Here is a 26,484-nt window from a genome sequence, read left to right as displayed (position 1 = left end):
ACGCTAACAGTTTTTTTGGTATCGTTTGAAGCAGTCGCTGACAGTCAGGTGCTTTTTTTCTTGTGAGTCTCACTAGTGTACCAGTAAATTTAGAGACCAAAATGTCAAATCGAAGGTACAGTAGTGAAGAGGCCTACACATTTCTGAGCATGACAGATAGTGAAGAGGAAGTCACTCATCTGTCAGATTCAGGCTCAGAATACGAACCTGTAGACAGCAGCGGCACCTTAACAGATAGCTCTGGCGATGGAGTTGTGGTCCCTGCCAAGGTCAGGTGTACCAGACCCCGTTGTTCTGCTGTCGCTGAGGCGCAAAAACCGTAGGGCTCTCGTATGGAGCAGAGAGTCAGTATTAGTGCCGCTCATCCTTCTGGGGAACTGGCAAGCACCAGTGGCCTAGTACATCCTGATCGTACATCCAGCACTGCAGTATTAAGTGGTGACGTGGCGAGTCCCATAAGTGCAGTTCAAGCTGGCGAGGTGGCTAGCATGAGTAGTGTCCCGCTGCCACTAAAAAGAAGACAAAGACAGGCCCGTCGAGCCCATAGTGTCCTCCCTGCTGCATTCGCCAATCCTAATTGTGAGCTCACCACTTCTGCAGCACACGTACTTCCCCCATTCACTGGCCAACCCGGAATTCGGGTGGAAACAGTTAATTTTACGTCGCTTGATTTTTATTCACTGTTTTTTTAATTGAAGATTTCTATAGATCTATTGTGGACCAAAGCAATTTATATGCTGGTAAATTCATCACCGCTAATCCCCAGCTGACCCTTGCCAGAGAATGGAAACCAATTACAGTTTCTGAATTTAAGACCTTCCTGGGCCTATCCCTCCTTATGGGCATAACTAGAGTGAGTTGCGGTCATATTGGTCCACTGACCCAATTCACCATATGCCTGTGTTCTCTGCCTCCATGACCAGGACACGATACGAGCAGATCTTGCGGTTCATGCACTTCAATGATAATGAACTCTGTGGTCCTTGGGGTGACCCTGAATTTCATCGGCCCTACAAAATTCAGCCCCTCGTAAACCACTTCAACCAACAATTTGCAGCCTTGTTTACTCCCCATCAAGTTGTCTGCATTGATGAGTCTCTGATTAAGTTTTCTGGCAGCTTGTCATTCAAACAGTATCTTTCCAGCAAGCGTGCCAGATATGGGGTCAAGATGTTATAAGCTCTGTGACAGGGCCACAGGCTATACATATAGTTTTATGGTTTACGAGGGAAGAGATAGTTACGTAGAGCTGGAGATCTGCCCAGACTACATAGGGGAGCGCTGGTAAGATTGTGTGGGACTTGGTGTCACCCTTATTCGGAAAGGGGTACCACTTGTATGTGGACAATTATTACACAAACGTGCCACTTTTTAGTCACTTGTTTGATCACCAAATTGGCGCATGTGGCACTGTGCGATCTACTCGCCGGGGCTTACCCCAGCGGCTTGTAGATTCCCCTAGGCTGGGGGAGAGAGCCTGCTTGAGAAGTAATAATTTGCTCGCTGTGAAGTGGAGGGATAATAAGAATGTTTTTGTTCTGTCCTCCCTTCATGCAGACACGACGGTCCAAATTCCTACGGCGACTGGTGTTGTAGATAAACCCCTCTGTGTCCACGAATATAACCTTAATATAGGAGGGGTGGATGACCAGTTGTTGGCGCTGTACTTAATTTCCCGTAAGGCCAGGCGCTGGTACAAAAAAGTGTCTGTATTCTTATTTTGGCTCTGCTGAATGCTTTTGTGCTATATAAAGCTTCAGGATGAACTGGATCCTTCCTTAAATTCCAGGAAGAGATCATCACAGCCCTTCCGTTTCCATATGGTGCTGTGGCCCAACTTCCCAATCCAAATGCAGTAAGCCAGCTGCATGAGAGGCATTTTCCGCATGTCCTCTCTGGTACCCCTACCCAAAGAAACCCCCAAAGAAGATGTCGTGTCTGTAGAAAGCGCGGATATAGGCTTGACACCTGCTTTTATTGTCCCTCCTGTCCTGACCAACCTGGTCTTTGCATTGATGGCGGTTTCGAACGCTACCACACACTAGTTGAGTATTAGCATAGGGTACAGCACTACACAGTCCTAGGCACATGTACATGATGGCCATCACATTTTGAGAGACCCTAATCTGCAACATTCAGTTTACAGTTTTTTTTTACAGTTTTTATAAAAAAAAAAAAAAAAAAAAAAACACACACACAATAACACACAAAAAAATTAAAAATAAAAAAGCCAAAAATAGTTGTGGTTTTATTTTTCATCTCTCTCTCTATTGTTCTCTCTCTTATGTTCGCTCTCTACTGTCCGCTCATTATTGTTCTATAGCTATCGCTCTCTCAGTTTTATTTTTACTATGTTTTATTGTATTTGCTTTGCAGGTATGGTATGTTATACTGTAATGTTTGTTTATTGTTAACCATCATTTGCTTAGCAGGTACGCCATTCAGCTGCAGCACGGGTTTATTTATTCTGACAGCAACAGCGTTTGCTCCCACGATACATAAAGACGTGATTCCAGCGCTGTAGGAGGTAATTTCACCATCACAGTTAAAAAAAATAGCATATATGCCGAAGAATGAGAGCTGTGAAATACTCAACATGCCTCTCAGCAAATAGCTTGAAGTGTCTTCTTTCCAAAATGGGGTCATTTGGGGGGGGGGGGGGGGGGGTTGTACTATCTTGACATTTCATGGTCTCCGTAACTGTGATAGGTAGTGAGGAAGTGAAATCCCCATACTCAGGAGAAGCAGCATAATGTATTTTGGGGTGTTATTTCACATATGCCCATGGCATGTTTGAGCAATATATCATTTAGTGACAACTTTGTGCAAAAAATAAATAAAATAATTTGTAATTTTCCCGCAACTTGTGGCAAAAGATAAAATATTCCATGGACTCAACATTCCCATCATCAAATAGCTTGGGGTGTCTACTTTCAAAAATGGGGTCATTTGGGGGGGTTTGTGCCATCTTGGCATTTTATGGCCTTCGGAACTGTGATAGGTAGTGAGGAGTGAAATCAAAGATTTACGCCCTTAAAAATCCTGAAGGCGGTGCTTGGTTTTCGGGGTCCTGTATGCGGCTAGGCTCCCAAAAAGTCTCACAAATGTGGTATCCCTGTACTCAGGAGAAGCAGCAGAATGTATTTTGGGGTGTAATTCCACATATAACCATGGCACATGTGAGCACTATCATTTAGTGACAACTTTGTGCCATTTTTTTTTTTTTTTAGTCATTTTTCAATCACTTGTGACAAAAAAATAAAATATTCAATGGGCTCAACATGCCTCTCAGCAATTTCCTTGGGCCCTTCCATTTTAGTACCTCAAGAAATTAGATAGGCAGTCATAAACTAAAAGCTGTGTAAATTCCAGAAAATGTACCCTAGTTTGTATATAACTTCTGCACAAACCAATAAATATACGCTTATTGACATTTTTTTACCAAAATGTTTGGTCTTTTTCCATTTATATCGCAAAAAATAAAAATCACAGAGGCAATCAAATACCATCAAAAGAAAGCTATATTTGTGGGAAAAAAAGGACGCAAATTTTGTTTGGGTACAGCATTGCATGACCGCGCAATTACCAGTTAAGGCAGCGCAGTGCCAAATTGTAAAAAGTGCTCCGGTCATTGAGCAGCCAAATCCTCCGGGATGAAAGGGTTAATGTATTGATGAATATATTGATTTTTGGTGACTGGGTTTACATCTAATTTAAGAAAAGGAAAATGGATCAGAGCTACCTTTGAGAGGCTATATGCAGCTGCTAGCCAAACATGACTGCAGACGTCACACAAACCCAATCTTGCTTTTATACTTCCAGGTTCAATTAACCACAGGTGGCAGATGGTGGGAGATTTTTGACACCAGGTGAGAACAACTGAATGTCTTCTAACTAGAGAGGATCCCCAGCTGGGCTGATGTTTGCAATCAGTGCAGGCAAGGTGAACTGCTCACATTCTTTTTTTTTAAAAAGGTATGCACATAGGTCGATCACATATATTTTCCAAAATGTTGAATTCTATTTACAATAATAAATTCTTCCAACACTTGAAAGTGCCTATTGTTGTCCACTAGTTAATCCCTACAATGCCTAATTATTGTAAGCAGTGCTCAAATAGGTCACAACGCTCACAGATATCAGGCTGTGTATGGATATGCTTAGCCAATGGAAAGCGCAGTGAAGTGCACATATTCATAACAATAAATTAGATTTCAACTTTCATCAGTATAAAGTAAGCAAGAGGATGAATTCTGATTGTTTACTCTGCGTTACTGCACTTTACACATTGCTCTTTTGACATTATATAAAGGCCATAGAGTTATCATTTGTCCCTTCATGTCATTTTCTTTCTAGAATAAACATCTTATATTCAAATTGTATCATTCTCAGAGTGAGAGAATAGAATTATTTTTTGTAATACAAAATATACTTTGTAAACTGCAACATTTGGAATTTCTATGGTATTAATAAATGTACTTTCTGTATTGTAAATGGATCACAAAAAAACTGCAATTACCATATTATTTGAGCTTCATTAAGCTGCTTAGCAAAATAAACTAAGCAAAATAAATACATATATGAAACAGAACTCCAAAGTCTAAGGCTCTATACACACTGAGAGTTTAAGTTAGACAGGACACAAACGTTTAGGGCAGTATGTGCCCAGGGACAAATGCCCAGAATGCAGACTTCTGGCATTCTGAGCATTGATCCCTGGGTGCATACTGCAATAAACTTTAATATCACTAGGTGCATAATCCAGCCCCAGTCAAACTCGCACAACTGTGCTCTCTGTCCAAATCTAAATTCCAGAGCCCTGTTCACTTGGGGAAGATCTGAAATGAGGGGAGGCTCTGCTGATTTTATCATCCAGTCATATGCAAGCTAAAATTATGTTTTTTCTTTTCCTTGCATGTCCCCCTCAGATCTACAGCGACTGCACTTTCAAGTGCACTTGTAGTGCAAAGTGGATTTGCCTTTCGTAAATAACCCCCATTGTCTGGAACTGACACTTTACTAGTTTGTACCATAAAACGCTTAGCCTTACAACAATCCTTAGCTCTTCAATTGCTTTCTTACCGTTACCTATGTCATGTTTGGAGACTACCCCCCTACCCTGCTCAACTGCTGAGACCCTGAATAGAAAGCTCTTTGCAGACTCTGGGGTTGATTTACTAAAGGAAAGTGCAGTCGCTGTAGATCTGAGGGGAAGATCTGAAATGAGGGGAAGCTCTGCTGATTTAATCATCCAATCATGTAAAAGCAAAAAAATGCTGTTTTTTATTTTCCTTGCATGTCCCCCTCAGATCTACAGCGACTGCACTTCAAAGTGCACTTATAGTGTAAAGTGGATTTGCTTTTAGTAAATAAACCCCTGTGTGTTGGCTTGTTTTAGAACTTGTACAGACCTAAGGACGTTCCCCATTAACCCTGTGTGACAGTGCTGGAGTTTGGCAAATGACCATTTCGGGACCCAGAAGAATAGGGCGCCAGGAACTGGGCAGAGCATCGGAGAGCACGGTGATTGTAAGTTTCAGGAGATGGTGTGGTATCCTATGAAAAGAATCTATTGCTTTGCCCTATAATTCAAACTGATAAAGCTTTTAGTTATAACATTGCCAGTGATTTTACAAGTTCTAATGATGTTTATTGTAATATATTTAGTATTTTAACATTAAAAAAGGTTACAAAAATTTGGTGAAGCCTACGTGCCAGTTCACACTACAGCGACTTGGGATCCGACTTGTCAGAGCTCAAGTTACCCCAAGTCGCTGGACATAAGAAATTCCGTTGAAGTGAACGAGAGCCGTCTTAATGTACACTACTGAAGTTGCTCCGACTTCAGAAAAGGTTCCTGTACTACTTCAAGGTGACTTCTAGGCAACTTGTACCCATAGATTTCAATGGAATTTGCCTACAAGTCGAATTTCCATCTATATTGAAGTGACTTTACAGGTAAAAGAAAATAATTTACCCAGGTACTTCCCACGTTTACCCAGGCAACCCCCTCCCTCCCACAGAGCTGATTATTCTGTGATTGGCCACAGCCAAAGTCACCTGTCCTGGAGGCGTTGTAAGTTGCGCAAAGTCACGCTAAAGTCGCCTTGCAAAGTCGCACTGTAGGTGGGGTTGCCCCTGTGTGAACCGAGCCTACATATAAATGCATTTGCTTATGTCTGCCAAAACAAAAACATATGGGAATAGTAGAAAATTCAGCAAGCTGCTTCTTGGTGAAGTCTTGGGATGAGCCCAGGCATTTTTGGATTCTAGTCTGAATCCACCTGAGCGATCCTGCCAGGAAGCAGTCACTGTACTGGGCCAATCATATGCAGCTGAGGCATCCCCTTCCCCACATCTGCATGTATACACTCCCCTTGTATGTGCGTGGTTGAATGAATGCCTCAGCTACTTACGATTGTCCCAGTACTAGTGACAGTTTCCTGGTGGGCTCGCACAGGTGCATTCAGACTACCATCAAATATGCCTGAGCTCATTCCTGGTGGAGTCCTTTAGCCTCATCTAGTAAAAAAAACAAAAAACAAACAAAACAGCCAACATCCAATCATGTTTAGAGAAATTTAAAGTAGATCTTTTAGAATGTCTGCATGAATGAATTCCCAACGCCACAATATATAACAGACTATTTTTTCAAGATCTGCCTTTTATCATTAAGGCCTCATGCACACTGGATGTTATAACGTTATAAAAAAGCCCGTAACTTTGCAGTGAGTTTTCAACATTTTTCAGCGTTTTTGCAATAGCGAATTTTTAGCATTTTTCAGCATTTTTTTTTTTTTAATCAATGGGATCAAAAACATTAAAAACCGCCGTTGAGCTGCATTTGTGAGCGTTTATCTGCGTTTTTTGACGAGCGTTTTTACAGCTGAAAAACTCCTCTCACAACCCACTAGTTTTGTTTTTTTTTTTTTTATAGCCAATAAACACCCCAGCTAAAAACAGTTGATAACAGCCTACGTGTGCATGGACACATAGAATAACATGCTGGGGAGTTTATTGAATCTAGGGAAAAAAAACGTCTGAAGCCAAAAACGTCCAGTGTGCATGAGGCCTAAAGGTCAATACTTGGGCTCTAGACAAGTGACCTTGCCTAAGCTGAGAAGATGTCAAAAGTCTGCTGCAGATTGAAGGAAACACTTCCTCAGTCTCTTCTCACCCACTAATCACATTGCAACACTGTAACAAGAACATTTGTTAGCACAGACAAGAACAGCACAGGTACCAGGATTGACATGACTGTGTTTTATCTAAATCAACATCTCAATTCATAAAGTAGATTTTGATAATGCATACACCTGAACAATGATGGCCCCTACTTCTGGGGAGAAATAGGGCATTACTGTGATCTCTGTGAAGGGTTATACATTATTTAGCATACATGCTTTTGAAACAATATATTTAATAAAAGGTTCACACAAACAATAAAGCTTTTTATGCCTATGATTGGACATTCAAGTGTATACAGACTGCCCTCATTACACTTCATCTCACACATACATAAGCCAGTCTTCAACCAATTAGAATTTAGCTTTCATTGGTCTGTCTATTTTCTATTACAGAATGACAGAATGACCATAGGTTACTGCACGCCATAGTTCTCTTTCCTTGTATTGCTATTTTAACAGACCTTAAACACTTTAGTTATCTTTTTATTTCTTTTTTTTTTCTTAACAGAAAATCACTTTGGTTATCTTATTTAGAATTAAACATATGGATGAGTTGTGTGTCTATGAATTAATTTAGTTCTGAATCCACAGCTCAAAAAATAAAAAAGTACATTTTTACTAAACAACACCAGGCAAAACACACCATGCACACACATAACTATAACATATCTATCCATGAAAATCTGTTTATTATTTAATGTGAAAGATGTTGTTATCTGCAAGAAATAGATTCATTATTTGCCCTAAAAGATGTTGTTATCTTTGACATGTTGGAATGTCAGAACAAGATGCAGATTAGAATTATTTTTCACAGCTGCCGCATAGAGTCAGTCCTCCCTTGCCGTTACTGCTTTGCTCATTACTCTCATGTGTGACAACTGTTCATGTATAGAAGCTTAAAAAGGCAACTGCTTACCTACAAGAAAATCTGTCATATTGTCAGGGGGTAAAAATTGCTCCTGGGTCCGATAAGTCACTGGCTTAACCACTTGCTTACAGGGCACTTAAACCCCCCTCCTATCCAGACCAATTTTCAGCTTTCAGCGCTGACGCACTTTGAATGACAATTGCGCAATCATACAACACTGTACCCAAATGAAATTTTTATCATTTTTTCCCCACAAATAGAGCTTTCTTTTGGTGGTATTTGATTACCTCTACAGTTTTTATTTTTTGTTAAAAAAAAATTTAAAAAGACCAAATTTTAAAAAAAAAATGTATTTTTTTCATATTTCGTTATAAAATTTTAAAAAGGGTAATTTTTCTCCTACATTGATGTACGCTGATGAGGCGGCACTGATGGGCACTGATAGGTGGCAGTGATGGGCACTGATGGGTGGCAATAATGGGCACTGATCTGGTACATTGATAGGCAACACTGCTAGGTGGCACTGATTGGCACCACTGGTGGGCATTGATAGGTGGCACTTGTGGGCATTGATAGGTGGCACTTGTAGGCATTGATAGATGGCACTCATGGGCATTGATACGTGGCACTGGTGGCACTGGAAGGGGGTACTGGTGGCACAATCGAGGCATTATTGCCTCCTCCTCTTCGGGACCGATGTCCCTTGCTGATGAGGCGGTGCGAGGAGAAAAAAAAAAACGATCACAGAGTTTTTATTTTGATCATGTGATCAGCTGTCATTGGCTGACAGCTGATCACATGGTAAGGGGCCGGGACCAGCCCCTTACTTGGATTGGTGATCACCCGAGTCTCAGTGACTCGGTGATCACAGCACGCTCCACGCGCGCCCTATAGGCGCGGGGCACGTGCACAGGGGAGGCCGTCATATGACGGCCTTCCGGCAATTCAGGTCCACGCTGTAGCCATCATTCGGCTATAAAGTGGATATCAAGTGGTTAAGCATAACTTCAAATGGTTACAGTGGTTACTTACATTTCACTGTTATCTGTTGCTTCAAAATGTAATAGCTTTAACTGATCTTATTAGGATCATTCCAAATTCTTGTATGTAAGTAGGCCTTGATTTTTTTGTATAATGGCTCTATAATGACATTTAGTTACAGCTCTGCTAATAAACAGGTCATCTGCCAGTGTGTGAACAAAGAAGTCTGAAGATACCCACACAGGGCCTCGTTTATTCAAGTGTTTTACATAAAAATTGTCAGTACTGTATTGTCTCAAATACACCACTTCCGCTACTGTTTTGATTCTTCTTGACACTTCCTATTAAACATACTTTTATAAATGGCCAATGTTGTTCAACTTTTTGAAATTGGTGATGGAAACCTGAGCTTCACTTAAGATATCAGGAAAGTTTATGGGAAATAAATGAATGGCAATGTGACGAGAGTCACTTTGGTCAGAAGGGCCCGTGGAACCCAGCTTACTTTAGAGAGGTTGAGAAACTCATGATTCAGCTCCCCAGGCTCTTCTTATGTGTAGGTTACTCTGTGTCTATTAGGGGTACAGGGTGACCAAGAAAATAATGGCCAGCTACTTAATGGACACTGAGAATGTGGTTTTGACTACTTCAAATGGGATAGTAATATTTATCAACAATATCTCTCAAGAAATATACAAAGACTATTCCTGGTTTGTTTGATTCTGAACTAAACATGTTCAATGGAAGATCTGGTCACATTGATCTCTGTTTCATTTACTCCAATGTAGGAGCCGGACAGTCTGTTGCTGGTGGTCTCTGGTGCTATTGTCTGTTTATTAAGGTGTTATGTGGTTTCTGCTAAGCATGTCTGTCCCATGGTTAATTGTGAATTGGGTCACCTATTGTCTGATTAATCACAACATTGTCTGGGTGGGCATTGAGTCATCTAGGCTGGTTTAAGTGACTAGTTATTTAGCTCAAGTTAAATCACTGGCAGCTATTAGTTGCTAGTGGGGAAGTAGTATACTGTTTATGTTGGTTGTTTCTTAGTTATGTTAACTATATTTCTGTATACAATTTCATCTGCATACGATAATATAATCAGGCTCACCCGACATGGTGGGGTATATATTCTGTGTGAGTTTGTTCAATAAATGGTTCCAGTTTCATACAAGCTATTTGTCAGCTAAATAGGTAAAGTTATTCCTGCGCTACCATGTGTAAGGGAAGGAGAGCGATAATCACAAAACAATCTGTATATATAGACTAGGGAAGCTGCCTGCACCGGATAGGGTACACCCTGTCCCTATTAATAAATACAATCCAGAAAAGGGGAGATGTGGTGCTGCGCTAATCCAATCTAAAAACTGATATTAAATATGAAATATAAAAAACCAAGTGACAGTGCTATAATCCTCAAAATCACAATATCAGCAAATAAAGCTATAAAGTGGCTGTGCTAATAAAAACGTAAAAATATATAGCATAAAAACGTATGAATTCACATGTGACAACCAACATGTGCAAAATAGCAAAGGTGAATCTGATTAACAGACATGACCATAATATTGGAAAAAACCTTATAAGTAATGTGCAGACCAAGTGCACAGCACACAAACTAAAAGTGACTGGTGCAAATAAGCAAAAAATAAGCGACAAATGACTACAATGTCCCAAGATAAAAGTGCATAAATAGTGGTCCTCTAAGGAGGGGTGGGGTGATTGAAGCTACTGTAACACAGTGATGTTAATCCTCTTCGTGCAACACAACACACTTGTGTAAGTAGTGGTCCCTTATCTGCAGGTAATGGGGTAACAGCATGGACCAATTTTAGGCATGGCGGCCTTTTCCCATGGTGCAGGGGTTAAATCCTTCTAGATGGAGGGATACCAGCGAAAGACCAGTAAAGGTGGCGATGGCCTTTAATCCTTACACGCTAACCTCATTCAGGAACTCCGTCCCTCCACAATAATGAAGGGGGTCACCAATAAGAACAAAGGAAAGTCCCACCATAGTGTAGTATAGTTAAAACCAATAAGCTGGGTTTATTGAAAACAACAGGTACTCACATTAAAAACACATAAGCAGTTCCTAACTCCGACGAGCAGCAAGCTCGTATTCCAAATCAACAGAGAGTGCCTATCCCATCCCTACGCGTGACGTCACGGGTCACGTGACTTCTTCAGACTGGAGGAAGTGGTATATTGACAGAAGTACTCAAGCGGGGTGCTGGGACCGGGGCAGACTGACAACTCATGGGTCCCCCAGGCAATAGGAGATTTTGGGGCCCCCCAGCAAGCTGCATGCTGTGGGGGCACTCCATAGGGACCCGAGAAGAGGAGGATCTGGGCTGCTCTGTGCAAAACCAACTGCACAGAGGAGGTAAGTATGACATGCTTGTTATTTAAAAATAAATAAAAAACAAGACTTTACAATCCCTTTAATTAAAACCAGCAACTGTTGAGACAACACCTTGGTCAGGTCTATGCACAGTATAATGTACAGAGTACGTGGGTCGGGCGTAAGTAACAAACAAAACAACATATAGAGTACAGCAGTCGTCCCTTACACCAAAGTCCCAACATTCTCCCTATACATCATAGTCCGCAGAGTCAGTCCCCCCTTACATCAGACTCTCCCCTTACGACAGAGCCCCCACAGTGGCACCCTATGGCAGAGCCCCCGGAGTAGTACCTCACAGCAGAGCCCCCAGAGTAGTACCTTACAGCAGAGCCCCCAGAGTAGTACCTTACGGCAGAGCCCCCAGAGTAAGAAAGATTTTTTTCTGCTGTGGCATGTTTTTTTTATGATCATCATTCAATAAAGGTAAAACATTATTTTGAGTGCGGCTGTCCAGGACTTTTTCTCGGAGCCCCCAGAGTGTCACCTTTTATCGGTGTCCCTTTACACACACCTTTGCACCTTAGTGCTTGGTGTGGTAGGCAGCTGGCGGGAAAAGGCTTTAAAAAAAATCCACTCATTGCAGGCTCTGAACTGCACAAGTGAGTCGTGGAGCCAGCTGAATAGTGAACTGCTGTGGTTGGCCACAGATTGGCAATTGGGGCATGTGAATAAAAGCCATGCCTGATGTGTGCCATGATGTCACTGCACAGGTGTGTACCCAGACCTGCTGCCGGATCCGAGGCCGAGCTCAGCAGTTCACAAATCAGATGGCTCCAAATGGCAACAAGAGCATTTTTCATGGGCACGGGATTGTTAGAGCGATTTCTGTTGAGCGGCAGTGGGCACACATGGATCATACAGTATACACACACAGTATACAGACACACACACAGTATACAGACACACACACACAGTATACAGACACGGAGACACACACACAGTATACAGACACAATATGCAAACACGGACACACACACAGTATACATACATAAACAGTATACAGACACACAGTATACAGACACAGTATACATACAGACACACACACACACACACACACACAGTATACAGACACACGCACAGTATACACACACAGTATACAGACAAAATATACACACAGACACGTACAGTATACAGATACAGTATACACACAGTATACAGACACAGTATACAGACACAGTATACACACACAGTATACACACAGACACATGCACAGTATACAGACACAGTATACACACAGACACATAGTATACGCACAGTATACAGTCACACACACAGTATACAGACACAGTATACACGCACACAAACACACACACAGTATACAGACACAGTATACACAAACACGCACAGTATACACACAGACACAGTATACACACACACATGCACAGTATACAGACACAGACACAGTATACACACACACACACACACACACACACAGTATACAGACACAGTATACACACAGACAGTATATATACACAGACACACACACAGTGCACAGGCACAGTATACACACAGACAACATACATACACACACACACACACACACACACACACACACACACACACACATTAAGCATATATATACAAACACAGTATACACACACCAGCACTTTTCATCTAGAAATCAGCCTAACACACTACTGCTGCCCCCATCTCCTGACATGCTGAGACTTGTAGTGCCGCAGCAGCTCACAGACACATTTGGTGGTAATACAGGAGAGGAGGATGATGTGCCTGTGTATTGGTGGGCAAGTAATCAGTAGGGAGGTGTAGCAGAGATTGGGGAAGAAGTTCAGAACATCCTTTCCCCAGGAGAAGTGCACTTCTCACACACAGAAAAACGATCTAACCGCCTCAGAGACAAGAGCTCTGCTAGAGGAAACACAGCCTCCTTCTGCTCACCAGAGAAAGCACTGATAAAACGACATTTAACTCAGCCAAGTTAGTCAGCTTACCTTGCATCAGCCTGAAGTCTATCCCACACTGCAGCTGTGTCCCCGCCTCCCTCTCCTCCAGCTGTCCGCATATCCTGCTCTGTATTCAAAGAAGCCGCGCGGGGGAAGGGGGCGTGTACACTGTGTTCCCATTGGCTGAGGAGGTAGTGGAGCGGCGGAGCAGCTATAGCCTCCAAAATTTTACATCAAAATGTTGTCGGTGTCAGACATTTCGGGACAGATGTAAAAATACACTGATTTTTACAATCTGTCCCTGGTTTTACTGAGGCTTGCAACCTTGATGGGGCCCCCTAGTGGCATGGGGCCCTCGGTCAGTGCACGAATGGTCAGTCCGCCCCTGGCTGGGACGGTTCTGTCACAGGCAACAAGCACAGAATATCTACTGCAGAAATCTTATTGGCATATTGTAAAGTTGTCTGTTCTGCTACACGTTTGCCTGTGTGTAACTCGACATGCAGCTAAACCCTTTTATTCTGCAGTAAGCCAGACTGAATGAAATTTTGAAGCTTTTGAAGCAGGGTGGGTGAAACTATGAAGAGAAAAACGGATAAGAAGTACATATGATCAATGTAAGAACATACAGAAAACACAATGAATGTTAGGCTATAAATGGCAGAAAGTCCAAGCCTACCAGTGTTGCTGCTATGGGGATGCAAAGTAATGCAGTTCCAGTCCAACATGTGCTGTAATAGCTGGCTTCCTCTCTCCAGTATTGAAGATGGAGTCGAAGCTCCCAGAATGCACCTGTTTCCTTTTCCTAGACTGAAGGATAATGAGAAATTTTATGAAAGTTTTCTTTTGTCATGCTGATATTAAAAAAAAATCCTTTTGATCCTAAAGGGAAGTTTCATGTCCTTGTATTGTTATGTGCACTGAGATAAAATATCAAACAAAGTTATATGGTCTTTCCAGCTATCTTCTCTGAACTACAAAACAACTCAAGCAAGTTGTTTGTTTGGAAGCCCAGATTCTGATTCCAAGGACTCAACTATCAACATTGTGAAGCATTACTAACTTAGAGAGGAGCTTGGTGTGCTGGCTAAGGTCAGTATAGGGGAGGGTGGAAATATAGTGGTTTATGGCCCAGGGTAGATACCTGGGTCACAGTTTGAAGATAGTGAAGAGGGAAACGTGTTTAGAGAAGCTATTCCCGAGTTAATACAGTGCAATAAAAATGCCTGCTTGCATGATATTGGGGAATATCACTTCTGGAGTAGCGCTGCTTTAAAACATACTGCAGCAGCCAGCCAATTGACTGCTCCAGTAAGGATGAGAGCATGTGTCTAGACAAGGAGAAAGAAACTTGTGGTGGGGGGTTTCAATTACAGTATAGAAAGAACAGACAGGGTAACCTATCACCAGGGCAGTGATTGCCAAAATGTCTGCTATTAAATCAGATGTTCTGGATCGACACATTGTGGATAAGGCTGACAAATTGTTGGATGGGGCTGAGGAAGGCCCAGCTGTCATGGTACATGAATACAAACAGAGGATAAAACGTCTAAAAAATAATTTGGAAAAAAAATAATTTGGAAAAAAAATACATAATTATGCCACTCTCCTCTATGAAATGGAGATGAGAGGAGGAACGGGTGTTTGTAGTTCAAATAGGCTCAGCAGCCTAGGGTGACAAGAGATACTAAATGCAGTGTGGGAAATTGAACCTTTGAACTATGTCCGTGATTGGGAATGAGAGTTGGGAAAGGAACAATACAGTTACGGCAAATTCTAACTGTAGAATACCAGAAGACCCGGCCTTTTTCCTTCTCCACGTGTCCCACATACCAGAAAAGGTATATAAGAAATCTGTGATACGTCATCTTTTAGATGCTGCTAAGGCCTGTGTTCCTTTGACATGGAGATCGACGTTGCCACCGACGATAGAGATGTGGTTGCGTAAAGTGAAAGAGATCAGTAAATTAGAAGATTTGGTTCTCTCTGCACGACACCAGCAGGAGAGATATTCCGAGACTTGGTCCCCTTGGAATACTTTTCTGGCCTCGGAAGAAGGAAGCACCCTCTTTGATGGTAATCTGAATAGTAGTCATTTAAGGATTTTACCTGCATCCTCTTTATGGGATGCCAGTGTACTGGAGATGTATCTCTATGGATTGGCTCTTCCTTTTTTTTTTTTTTTGGTTTGTTTGGTTAATATATAAAGGTATAAAATTGACTGGGACCGGCTCGAGACTATAAGGGAGGCAGGATAATGGCTGAGTTATAGGGCGTACACACGGTCGGACTTTGTTCGGACATTCCGACAACAAAATCCTAGTTTTTTTTCCGACGGATGTTGGCTCAAACTTGTTTTGTCTACACACGGTCGCACAAAGTTGTCGGAAAATCCGATCGTTCTAAACGCGGTGACGTAAAACACGTACGCCGGGACTATAAACGGGGCAGTGGCCAATAGCTTTCATCTCTTTATTTATTCTGAGCATGCGTGGCACTTTGTCCGTCGGAATTGTGTACACACGATCGGAATTTCCGACAACGGATTTTGTTGTCGGAAAATTTTATCTCCTGCTCTCCAACTTTGTGTGTCGGAAAATCCGATGGAAAATGACCGATGGAGCCCACACACGGTCGGAATTTCCGACAACACGCTCCGATCGGACATTTTCCATCGGAAAATCCGACCGTGTGTACGGGGCATAAGAGTTATTTTAGACATAGATTCAACTTACTGCTGGATGATATAAAATCATGTTTTAAGTATGCTTAAATATGTTAATGTTTTTTCTTTTCTTATGTATGTTCTTGAGCATGTCCTATGTTTAAAATAAATAAAATTTAAAATTTTGGGTTTGGATGCAATTTAAGTGTACACACATTGGGGTTGATTTCCTTAAACTGACAAAAGGGTGTAACCCTTATCTGTCCTGGTGTTGGTCAAAATGAATATGTTTATAATCATTTCCCACCTGCAGGTAAAGCTGTCAGTCACATTTTTACATATTCTAAGCATTTCCCATTTTCTCTGTTGTGAAAGGCTCAATAGCTCAAGCTAAAATTTACATATACAGTGAATAAGTTGGAGCAGAAGGAAGTCTCCCGCAGCACACCATACAATAAAGTCTCCATACTAGAGTGCTTGAAGAAACAGGACAGATTGGTCAGATGGCACCATTCTACATCAGGATGAGAATAGTAATGATGTTGCGCTGTCAACAATAAACAATTCATATACTATACGGTGAATGATGTGCATAAGCAAATATATAAAAAGGTGACTGCGTCAATAGGTACTTTTGTAATATCCACAAATCTCAAGTGATAATAAATAACTAAAGATATAAAGTCCCAGTGGTGACAAATAAAGTGCAATGCCGTGTACACACAATCGGAATTTCCAACCACAAATGTTCGATGTGAGCTTGTTGTCAACTGTGTGTAGGCTCCATGGGACATTTCGTGTCAGAATTTCCGACAACAGATGTTTGAGAGCTGGATCTCAAATTTTCTGACAACAAAATCCGTTGTCGTAACTTCCGAGCGTGTGTAGACAATTTCCGACGCACAAAATTCCACGCATGCTCTGAATCAAGTAAGAGACGGAAGGGCTCGGTCTGGTAAAACTAGCGTTCATAATTGAGATAGCACATTCGACACGCTGCAAATTTTTTAATCTTTTAATGCAGCACATTCTATTCTTCTTTATAATGCTAGAATAATGAAGTTGTTTTGCTGCTGATATTCACATAGAGTTCTGACAAACTGATTTCTTTATTATTCCTCGTGATCTCCTGAATAATCTTTTTTTTTTTTTTTTTTTCGCCAGATCTCCAAAATAATGTTTCTATTTTTTTATTGTGATCTCCTTTTGTTTTAGCAAGATCTTCTGCTTTTTTTTTTTGTTTTTTTTTTCTAGTGATCTCCATAATATTTTTTGTCGTTTTGTGTGTCAAGTTACCACAACACCATTGTTATCTTATATTTTTTAACCTCAAGGAGATTGGTTGGTGTTGGTGTCCCTTGTTAATTTGACATTGTATTTTTGAAATGTACCGGCCTACTCACAAACAAACTGTCCTTTTTGAACTAAAACACATAGCCAAGAATTTGTGAAAAAAAAATAGACATTTATTAGGGGTCATAGCAAAATAAATAGGAAGGCAACGCTGGACAAACTGTTGAAAGGCGAAGCCTTTGTACCCAAGAGCAGACATCAGTTATTTGACAGACCAAATTGGTAGCCTGAGGAGTCCATTTAATAGGGAGCACAATCCGGTCCAGGAGATCGGGAGCAGCAGCAGATGACATATATGTCCCCAGGTTGTGGTCTTATAACAGCCTGCATCTTTTGCCAGACCAGACTGAACGCAGGCCATCACACTTTTGTCTTCCTTCCACGCTTCCTTCCAGGCTGTGGCTGTGGTGTTGGAGTTGTGGCAGGAGGTGGAAGAGGAGTATGGTCCAACTCACATGACTTTTTTTTTGTGAGTTCGCCCATCACCCCCTTATTTAGGGCCTGATACATGACTTCCTCACAAATGAGGCATTGGCCCACCTCCATTTCCTGCATTTTGCTGGCTGCCATGCAGGCATAGGCCTCTTGAAGATTGGGGGTGGTTCTGAGGGCCGCAGTAGCCAAAGAAAGCGATGACTCCTCCACGTTACTCCCCTACCTGGGCCTTTTTGTTGGAAGGCGGAGGGGAGGAACCTGTGATTCAGTCAGGCTACTGGGCACGGCCAAGTGGAGAATGATGGATGAAGGGCGCGTGATCAAGCTCACATCAAAACATAGAAAATTTATAAAATTTATTTCAGAGGAAATAAAGAGCAAATAAAAACAGTAGAATAATACCAATACTACGTATCATGCAAACAGGTGACAAAATATAAAAGACATCAGAAATTAAAAATGGGTTAAAAATATATCAAGAGCCCATGTTTAGGCAGGTATTTAGAGTTGGCTAACGCGTTTCGAGGATGACCTCTTCATCAGAGCCTGTTTGAGAACCAGGGTGCAGTCTTTAATCGCCAGTAGGCCAAAGTATGTACATCAACATGATGGCTAGTTGGACAAAGCGGCCTGAAATGGAAGATGCGATTTTCTGTGTTCCATACCAGTCCACCATCAAGCGTTCTAGGTGGAACAGAGAACAGAAGAGAAATATATATATACATATATATATATATATATATATATATATATATATATATATATATATATCTATACACACATATATATATACATACACACATGTGTACAAATTATAGACGCGTATGCACCTGTGTGCACATGCACAGGCACACACGTATACACAGACAGTATAAAAAGGAGAACATTTGTATATGTGTGCAATTACATACATAGACAGAATATCAGCTAAAATTGCAGTATGGAGCACATGACGAGAAAATGCAACAAGAAATCAAATAAACAAAACAAAACAAAACAGGAAGCGCATGATGGGTGAATATGCATAAAACAAAAGACACAATCACACAATAAGTGAATAAAAATGGATTGATGTATGAATGTGATGGAATGGAAACTCATATGTGTACAGAGAATTGGCAAAGGAACAATATCCATCCCAATTGGAAATGGCATAGTGTTTAAGGATAGTATACATGAATGGTCAAAGAGAGAAAGATATATATAAAAAAAAATATATATATATATATATATATATATATATATATATATATATATATATATATATATATATATATATATATATATATATATATATATATATATATAAAGATTTTTTAAAAGAAAAAGAAAAAGAAAAAGAAAAAATGCATACATACGCATATATGTATATATATATGTGTATGACTCAGAAGGGTTAATTTAAGAGGTTGTTGTATTAGTTGGAAAATATATATATTGACAAAGGAAAAGCTGGTGCCTTGTCATGTAGAAAAAATACACCTACCTATGTGATAGTATATGGTGTGTGGGTTCTCCTTTAAGTATGTAGAGACTGGTTATGGGGTGGTGTGTACCTGGTGGAGGGGGAGGGAGAAAAGGAACATGATGTTAGAGGAGGGGGGGGGGGAGGGGGGATCCCCCAGGACACTGGCAGGAAATCATATTTAGGCATATAGCTAGATAAAAAGATGGAGAAGGCTGTGTACCTGTCACTGGCTGGGTGGAGGGAAGATTTTTTGTCTTGTAGCACTCCTGGAAAGGTATTGTCCAGTAAATGGAGGATGGAGGGGGGTAGAAGTCTCACGAGAGAATGCTGCAGCCATGTGTGTTCGCAGCAGTCACTCTGTCTTAAGTGAGGGAGAATGGCAGACGAGGATACTTACTATAAAGCCGGTTGAGGGGGCGGGCCTGAGCGTGGGCTGTAAGAGGATTGGATGACTGGGAGGTGTATGTGTGGCCAGCGGTGGAGCGCACGCCGTCAGGCGGGTGAGCGTGGTTGTGCGCTCCAAGGGCGGTCATGTGATCTGGCTCCTGTCAGCGCCTAGAGACAGAGAGAGCTCTAGGCGGAGAATGAGCCGGTCTGGTGTGTGTCGTGTGTTACCATTTATAATAATAGGTTTATTTCTACTTTCATTTTCCAGAGAAGATGGAGAAGAAGAGGACGACGAGGAGGACAGAAAAACAAAAAAAGGGAAAAGATAACTCCTACACACACCACAATCAAAATTTTTTAACCTATCCAGTTCAGTCTTTGATGACACAGAACTAGATGTCCTACGCAAGGGCCTTAATTTTGCCCCTAAAAATCCACCAAACCTCTTCGAGATCTTCGTAGACCTCAACAGGTACACAAGAAATCTCACTCTGAAAAGGTACTTCGCTCTCCAGGAATCGGCCTCTGAAGCATCATCCTCACTCACAAGTACTAGATTTGACAAGACTCCGTATGTAGATAATGCACTCGAAAATCTAGAGAGTCTATACCAAGAAGGAGCTTGCGAGGACTATGAAATAGAACCAGAACTCCTAGCCCTTATGGAAAAACAGATCGTACACACAGAGTTCCAACCCAAGTCTTCTTTTCATCCCCACTGGGCAAAAGGAAAATACATTCCCATCTTCTATGAGATAGTGCTGGATGAAATTAAAAGGATTTGCCAGAACGACCACACCAACGGTAAATATACTAAAATCAGGAACAAAGACTCCGAAGTCTGCAAAGAAACCCTTAAGAACTTTCAAGACCGTGAAGACATCATTATTAGACAAGCTGATAAGGGCGGTGGTCTTGTAATTCAAAATAGAGATGACTATATGGCTGAGGCTCTTAGACTAATCGGAGACACTGAGACTTATGAGAAACTCCCTGCCGATCCTTTACCATCTTTCTCCATCTCTCTGGAAATTCTACTTAAACAAGCTAAGGAGAACGGAGTCATCACAAAACGTGAATTCCTTTTCTTGAACAAACAATACCCACTCACCCCCCACTTCTACCATATCCCCAAGATCCACAAGAACCAGACACATCCACCAGGCAGACCCATCATTGCTGGTATTGACAGTCTAACTAGTAATCTAGCCTGCTATATAGACCATTTCCTACAAGACTTAGTATCACAACTCCCATCTTACGTTAAAGATTCTGGTCATATGCTCGATATCCTCTCATCTGTCTCATGGCAGCCGCAATACAAATGGCTTTCTCTTGACGTCTCATCTCTTTACACCTCCATAGAACACAAATACGGTTTAGAAGCAGTGGAGTACTTTCTATCAAAAAGCGATACACACCCCTACAGACTAAATTTCTCCTCGACTCCATAAAATTCTGCCTCACTCACAACTACTTTTCTTTTGTGGGTGAGTTCTTTCGACAAACAAAAGGGACAGCTATGGGAGCAAAATTTGCTCCCAGCTACGCGAACCTATTCATGGGCCTATGGGAAGACTTGTCCATCTGGGCCAACAACCCCTTTAAGGATCAGCTTGCACTGTACACCAGATACATCGATGACATTCTGATCATCTGGAACGGATCGCATACAGATCTCAATAAATTTCTGGACTACTGCAACTCCAATCCCTTTGGCATCAACTTTACCCACGTAACTGATGACACATCACTTGTCTTCTTGGACCTCGATCTCTTTATCGACGAAGAAGGAATGATCACATCTAAAACCCATTTCAAACCCAGTGCAGGGAATTCCTATCTTCATGCCAAAAGCCACCATCATCCCAAGTGGATCCGCAACATCCCTTTTGGGCAATTCTGTAGGTTGAAAAAAACCTGCACCAAAAGAAGCGACTACGAAATACAAGGGTCCATCCTAAAAAAGAAATCTTTTGAGAAAGGATATAAAGAACATCTGATTGAACAAGCCTTCCTAAAATACTGGTCACTCTATGATGAACACCCCACAGCTACCATGGTAACAACCTTCAAAAAAACAGAGAGGAAAAAGCAGACAATGAAGGATTCCATCAGATTTAGCACACAATTCAACACCAAAGCCTTTGACATACAGAGAGCCATCCAGAAAAACTGGAACATTCTCAAGCAAGATCCCATTCTCAATTCAATCTTACCACCCAAACCTGAAGTTGTATTCCGGAAAGCAAAAGACCTCAGAGGTCTAATAGCACCAAGCAGAGTACACAAACCACTGAACCAAATCAAGACACCTACAGACCGTTGGACATCCCTGTTTGACCAGAAGGGTAACTACAAATGTGGAATCAGAAACTGTGGAGCTTGCCCTTTCATGGCACATAGAAAAAAAGAAGTCACTGGAACAGATGGCCGGAACCATAAGATTGGCCAATTCATCAATTGCGGCACCCCCTATGTGATTTACGGCCTTATTTGCCCATGCGGGCTACTATATGTCGGATGTACAACACGTCCCTTGAGGACAAGGTTTAGCGAGCACAAATGCAGCATCATCAACAGCAATATACATCATCGGTCCATAAAAAATAAGAAAAACCACAACTACTCAGTACCCAGGCACTTCAGAGAGCACCACAATGGAAACCCAACAGGTCTCAAAGTGTTTGGTATCGAAACCATCAAAAAAGACGATGATGCTGGGAGGAGATTCAAAAAACTCTGCAGACAAGAATCCTTCTGGATATTTTCTCTCGGGTCTATGGTTCCTGATGGACTAAATGAAGATCTAGAAATACATGGCATCATTTAGCTCCAAATTTACATTAGCATCCATCATCACCATTCCCCGTCTTGAGCAATTCCCACAACCCCCCCCCCCCCAGTCCCACTCTGTCCAACCCACCCTCTGCCGACTTGTCATTCCCATCATTTTTCATCAATTTACTGATGATAATAATAATCAAATAATTATATTATATTATATATAATAACCATTTTTTCCACATATATAATTTTTCTTAATTTTTACCGGTTTTGCCGCTGTTACCTCTTTCATTTGTAATATTACCATTTATAATAATAGGTTTATTTCTACTTTCATTTTCCATTCATTATTATTTTTTCATCATTCTTTCATCACCTTTTCATATATTTTTTTTTTTTTATCATTATCATTTTCATTCCAAATACTTTAATTTTATTTAATTATTTAATTTTTTATTTATTTTTCCATTTTCATTTTCATTTTCATGTTTCATTCTCATTTCATCTATTGCTATCCCATAAATTCATTTCATTTTCATTTTCAATACATCTGTATTCTAATATACATCCCCCCCTCCTGATGCCCCTGCACACCTGAGCCGCCTGTGTGTGAGTGTGTGTGTCCGTGTGTCCCCATCCGTTCCACACGACACACACCAGACCGGCTCATTCTCCGCCTAGAGCTCTCTCTGTCTCTAGGCGCTGACAGGAGCCAGATCACATGACCGCCCTTGGAGCGCACAACCACGCCCACCCGCCTGACGGCGTGCGCTCCACCGCTGGCCACACATACACCTCCCAGTCATCCAATCCTCTTACAGCCCACGCTCAGGCCCGCCCCCTCAACCGGCTTTATAGTAAGTATCCTCGTCTGCCATTCTCCCTCACTTAAGACAGAGTGACTGCTGCGCACACACACGGCTGCAGCATTCTCTCGTGAGACTTCTACCCCCCTCCATCCTCCATTTACTGGACAATACCTTTCCAGGAGTGCTACAAGACAAAAAATCTTCCCTCCACCCAGCCAGTGACAGGTACACAGCCTTCTCCATCTTTTTATCTAGCTACATGCCTAAATATGATTTCCTGCCAGTGTCCTGGGGGATCCCCCCCCCCCCCCTCCTCTAACATCATGTTCCTTTTCTCCCTCCCCCCTCCACCAGGTTCACACCACCCCATAACCAGTCTCTACATACTTAAAGGAGAACCCACACACCATATACTATCACATAGGTAGGTGTATTTTTTCTACATGACAAGGCACCAGCTTTTCCTTTGTCAATATATATATTTTCCAACTAATACAACAACCTCTTAAATTAACCCTTCTGAGTCATACACATATATATATACATATATGCATATGTATGCATTTTTTCTTTTTCTTTTTCTTTTTCTTTTAAAAAATCTTTTTATATATATGTTTATATATATATATATATATTTTTTTTATATATATCTTTCTCTCTTTGACCATTCATGTATACTACCCTTAAACACTATGCCATTTCCAATTGGGATAGATATTGTTCCTTTGCCAATTCTCTGTACACATATGAGTTTCCATTCCATCACATTCATACATCAATCCATTTTTATTCACTTATTGTGTGATTGTGTCTTTTGTTTTATGCATATTCACCCATCATGCGCTTCCTGTTTTGTTTTGTTTATTTGATTTCTTGTTGTATTTTCTCGTCATGTGCTCCATACTGCAATTTTAGCTGATATTCTGTCTATGTATGTAATTGCACACATATACAAATGTTCTCCTTTTTATACTGTCTGTGTATACGTGTGTGCCTGTGCATGTGCACACAGGTGCATACGCGTCTATAATTTGTACACATGTGTGTATGTATAAATATATGTGTGTATAGATATATATATATATATATATATATGTGTATATATATATATTTCTCTTCTGTTCTCTGTTCCACCTAGAACGCTTGATGGTGGACTGGTATGGAACACAGAAAATCGCATCTTCCATTTCAGGCCGCTTTGTCCAACTAGCCATCATGTTGATGTACATACTTTGGCCTACTGGCGATTAAAGACTGCACCCTGGTTCTCAAACAGGCTCTGATGAAGAGGTCATCCTCGAAACGCGTTAGCCAACTCTAAGTACCTGCCTAAACATGGGCTCTTGATATATTTTTAACCCATTTTTAATTTCTGATGTCTTTTATATTTTGTCACCTGTTTGCATGATACGTAGTATTGGTATTATTCTACTGTTTTTATTTGCTCTTTATTTCCTCTGAAATAAATTTTATAAATTTTCTATGTTTTGATGTGAGCTTGATCACGCGCCCTTCATCCATCATTCTCCACTTAGCCTACCTGACCACCCCGGGGTCATTCTCTGGGCAGCGGGACAAGCATTACCATCTCTTCTAGCTTCGTTACAGTTCACAATACTACTCTTCCCAAAATCAAATCAGACCCTCACAAGCGCAGGAGTAATTTTTCCTTGTCCACAATCTATACTGGGCACGGCCACCTCCTGGCTGCCACTTTCCATGCCCTCCTCCTGGCTGAAACTTTCCTGTGTATGAAAATGGGACAAAGTTTTAGTTTTTTGGTCTTCAATCACACACAATTTTGAGCTCATGACTGTTGCAAATTGAATGTTAACAAATAGAAAAGACTATCCTTCTGACCCCAGCATTTGTCATTCTTGTCCCAATCATTTTTGGCTACTACTGTCTATTGATATGTAAACCACTTTGTTAAATCAGAAATTAGTGATCAGTAATAACATCTAGTTAACATCATTCATTTTTTTTTTATCCAGAAAAATATTTTATTGAGAAAAACATATAAAAACATACACATACCGATTTCACATCTGCATTCAGAAGTACACATTTCCACCAGTCATTTCACAATTGTATGCTCTACAGGCTGCATTATTTAACCAGCATGTCCTAAGTCACTAACTTGACCAAGTAATATCAGTTTGTTTATTACTCCAGTATATTTTAAACCCTTTGAGGACTCTGTCCTTATCATAGCCAAGGGAGATATTTCAACCACATAAGAGGTCATACCTAGTGAAGGAGACCTAAACTATCTGACATTTAAGGTCTCATGTCCCCATCCCCAGCAGTCTGCCCACGACCAAATCCATTGGGGCAAGCCCCGGAACATTCAGCCATGGCCCCCAGAGTTTCTCAAACTTCTGCAGGCAGCCTCTATGTTGGTAAATTATTTTATCTTTTCTTAACATCTCCCCTACAGCATTAATCCATTCTTTAAGAGCAGGAGGCTCCTCTGAAATCCAGTGTTTCATAATTAGTTTACGTGCCAAGAACACAGCTTTGGTAACTGCCACTTTGGTATATTCCTCCCATCCCAGCTCGTCTAACACATCGAGCAAACAGTGCTTGGGATTTGTGGGCAACTTGACCTGAAATACCCCATTGACAGTGTCCACCACCCCTTTCCAATAGGGGTGAAGTTTTGGGCACCTCCATAGCAGGTGGATCAGGTCTCCGTGTTCCCTTTTGCATCTAGTACAAAGTGGGGTGGGTCGAAGACCCATAGCATACAATCTGTGTGGGGTATAATACACTCGTAATATGATATACAGTTGTGTCAGTCTTTGTGTAACATTCAAGGAGCATGTGGGTACGGCCTGCAACACCTCGTCCCACTGATCCCCATCCAGCGGGCCAACATCTCTCTCCCATTTGGCAAGCATTCCCAAAGGATGTTTATTTAAAAAACTTTGTAGTAACATATTATAACATTGTGATATAAACCCTTTAGTATTATTGGCTCCTGCAATCACATTAAACACGGGTGTAGGTCAAGAGACCCAATCCGTAGATTTACTCTGAGCCCCCCACTGCATGTTGCATCTGCATGTAATAGAACCGCTTAAAGTCTCAAATGTATGTAGTTTCCCGTGTTGAAAAATCTGCCGAATATACATCACTCCATATCTTCTCCATATTGCCCCATTTTGCATCTTGGCTAACTCTGGGTACGTGTCATTGAACCATATTGGGCTGTAGTCTGTGAAACCTGTCAC

Source organism: Aquarana catesbeiana, linkage group LG02 (genome assembly GCF_042186555.1).
Source record: "Aquarana catesbeiana isolate 2022-GZ linkage group LG02, ASM4218655v1, whole genome shotgun sequence".
Taxonomy (NCBI): domain Eukaryota; kingdom Metazoa; phylum Chordata; class Amphibia; order Anura; family Ranidae; genus Aquarana; species Aquarana catesbeiana.
The sequence above is the reverse complement of the archived record's forward strand: the minus strand, read 5'-3'. Positions refer to the sequence as shown.